The sequence below is a fragment of the Pipistrellus kuhlii genome, unplaced genomic scaffold, assembly GCF_014108245.1.
Source record: "Pipistrellus kuhlii isolate mPipKuh1 unplaced genomic scaffold, mPipKuh1.p scaffold_m20_p_3, whole genome shotgun sequence".
Lineage (NCBI taxonomy): Eukaryota > Metazoa > Chordata > Mammalia > Chiroptera > Vespertilionidae > Pipistrellus > Pipistrellus kuhlii.
The window spans coordinates 171,268,981-171,272,414 of record NW_023425529.1 but is presented as its reverse complement, the minus strand read 5'-3'; the positions used below and the strand labels follow the sequence as shown (position 1 = coordinate 171,272,414).

The 3,434-nt window shown below is 44.3% G+C and overlaps 1 pseudogene; it reads left to right on the top strand.

Moving 5' to 3' along the window:
• Positions 1–361: 361 nt before the first annotated feature.
• Positions 362–2,890, top strand: LOC118729722 (annotated as a pseudogene).
• Positions 2,891–3,434: the final 544 nt, after the last annotated feature.

The window sequence follows — 3,434 nt, the reverse complement described above, 5'->3', positions numbered from 1 at the left end:
ATCTATTATTCAACTTTATAGCAGATATTCATTCTCAGGGGAAAAAAATTCTTCATTAAATGCCATCAGCTGTCATTTCTGAATGCTTAAAAAAAATTAAATTTTAACTAATATTGCAGTCCTCAATACAACCACCTTGCTACCAAAATTAGAGGACAAAACAGAAAAGATAATAGAGGTGGAAAAATTTACTAAGGCATTTAGGTACCCTGAGGGCATAATAAACATAGAGATGGATTTATTATTATTATTATATGTACAATTGTATGGTCTGGACAAGTAGAAGACAATATGATTATAGTGTTTATCCCATCCCATAAGGAAAAGAGCTTTGGGTAAGGGGAGAGAGGTAAGGGGAATGATGTCTGTGACCTTCTTGAGAAGACCGCTAGAGGCTCTGAGCAAGAAGAGACCCATCCCCTGTGAGTTGTTCTTTGGGCCTCACCAAGGGCACAGACAGATGCTCCCTCCCCTGAGGGACCTTCGGGAGCAGGGAGCTTCTTTGGCCTCCACTCCTGAGAGTGTGCTCTTCATGCCAACTTCATTCATTCCCAACCTATGACTCTCCAACTTGCCTCTTAGACTCACATACCCCGGCGGGCACAGTCGGGCCCCGAGGGGAAGTGTTTCATCACAGGGGAGACCTGGTCTGCTCTGGTGAATCTATCCTGCTCCCACATCCAAGCCAGCCTCAGCAAGGAGAGCCGGCAGCCCCTCTCTGGGTGCGCATGCACGGTTTGGAACCATCTGCCCCAGCTCTTGTGCTATCCTATCTCAGGTCCTAACTCGGTTTTGTCTCATGACTCACTCACCTGTTTGTCCCTGGGTGAACACCTGAACTGGCTCGCTTCCTCTATGCTTCTCACGCCAAGGGCAGGGTCAGTGAGAAGCAATCGTGTCAGAAATGAAGATACAGAGACGAGGTAGACTGGGAGGGGCCCACATGTGCCTCTACCTGAGTCCTAGCCCAGTGATTCATTTTTGTTCCAAATCAGGGTCTCTCTGAGTTAATAACTAGAGAGCAGGCTCAGATATTTTACTACCAGGAAAAAACATGATAGGTAGAACATTAAGTATATGATATATATGTTATACACATCACAGACATATGTATGTATGTGTGTGTATGTGTGTGCATATGTTGGTATGTCTACTTTTTAAGAGCTCTGTAAAATTCTGGTGGTATGAACTGTTGCACCTCCACCCCCACCACTCCCAAGGGAAGAGCCATTTCTATCTATTTTTAAGTCAACAGTGCAGGATTATATATTAGTGAAAGCCTAGGCCTCACACCAAAAAAAACAAAAAAAGACAGAACGCTCAAATTATATAGTAATAATAACAACTTCCATTTGTGGTTTCTTACTGAACACCAGGCACTCTGCTGAGGGCCTTAATTCCTTCACTTACTCCTCACAACCCTAGGGGCTGGTTCTCTTGGTGTCTGTGTTTTCTAGGTGAGGAAATAAAAGTTTTAAAATCAAATTACTTGCAGGGTCACAGAGCTCGTAGAAGAGGGGTGGGGGGGAGGGGCATCCACTTTCTGTCTGTGCTCTCAGAAAGGATGCCTTTCTCCCTCCTCAGCTGGTCCCAAGTCTTACCCATCAAATGGGGGAGGGTGGCACATAAAATTAGTCCAACCACCAGCAAGCTGCCTATGAATGTCATCTCCCTGGCATCCTGAGGGTGGGCGTCAGCCTGCAGACTGAAGGGTTTCAGGTTCGATTCCAGTCAAGGGTATGTACCTTGGTTGCAGGCACATCCCTAGTAGGAGGTGTGCAGGAGGCAGCTGATCGATGGCTCTGCTGGCTTGTGGGTGGTGGCGTGCCTGTGCATGCTCAGAGAAGCCAGCCGGGTGATCATAGTGGAGTTACACTTGGCAGGGAGGGAGTCACCTGTGAGCCCCTAAGCCAGTCCCCGCCCACCCTCTGCCAGGCTACACTTGGCTGCTGGCCACACACCCTAAGAGGCCTGGGCAGGAGCAGGGGACAGGGCTATTAGCAAAAGATGGTGGGTTACTTGCAAACAGTAAAGCAAATACTAGACATATAAATATAGTAGAAAAGTCTTTTGGAGCAGCTGGTCAACCCCTAACTGTACTGGACAAGTTCTGATTGAAGGAATATTGACTAAGTTGTGCAGAAAAAAAAGCCCAACACGAGGCAGTTTTTCTTATTTAATGATATCCTTATATATGGCAATATTGTCATCCAGAAGAAAAAATATATAATAAACATCATATTAGTCCCCTGGAAATATGTCCCTATTGATTCAGTCAAAGATGAGGGAGACCTGGGGAGTGGATGACTTATCAAATTGTCAACTAAACTATTTGATAGCTGTCACTGCCACTGCCACTGAGAAATCAGGATGGGGGAATCACATAAATAAATGAGCTACTGATTTACTCTCCAAAAGTGGGAATACACCCAATAAGGAGCCTGCTGCTGTCTGGGTTCCTGACTCTGAGGCAACTATAAGTATGTGCTGTCAGAAGGCAAAATTCATACCTGGTCACCTCATCACCATTGCCACAAACGTGGTTTTGTTGTCCTTGGGCCCTTCTCTGAAGAGAGATTTATTTTTCCCAGCCAGGCCTCTAAGCCTGTGTGGATTTGTGACTTCTGCTATGGCCTGAGGACATGGCCACCTGCCAACCTACTAGCTCTGACTCCTGCTGTCAGTCATTGAAGTCTCCCTTAAATGATGTATCAGATGATGATGCCAATGGTGATAGCAGTGACTAAGGACATATGTTGAAATATTTCATTGGGTGTGACTATCTGAGAATTCGGCTTTGGGGGAATGGGAAATTCTGAGCTCTCTCTCATTTTTGCTCTAGTCATGAATTTGTCTGAGAAACTTTTAACCTATGTGCCTCAATATGTACTATAGAGGGGTGTGGGGGGAGAAGGCCTATTGCCTGTTGGGGTAGCTCGGTTGGTTAGAGTGTCATCTCAATATGTCAATGTCTCGAGCTCCATTCCAGGTCAGGGCACATCCATCAATCCATCAACCAATGAATGCATATGTAAATGGAACAACAAATCGATGTTTCGTGCGTGTTCTCTCTCTCTCTCTCTCTCTCTCTCTCTCTCTCTCTCTCTCTCTCTCTCTCTCATAAAAAAACCAATTAGAAAAAAAGAAAAAAGATCCTGCTGTTATTCCCCTCAACCCCACCACTGCCATCCCCCTATCCCAATTCTCTACTCTTCTGCAGGGATAGCCTATTGCAAATATAGCACATAAATTTTTGGTTTCTTAGTTTCGTTTAATTTTAGATTATTTTCTTGGCAGATTGGGAAAAGGTGTTCATTTAATAGGTCATATACTACATTGTTGTTTATTATATGTTCTCTTATATGGAAAAACTAAAAGCAAAGAATGAAGGAAAAAGTATAGTATGGCTAGTTGCTAATATTATTAAGCTTTTT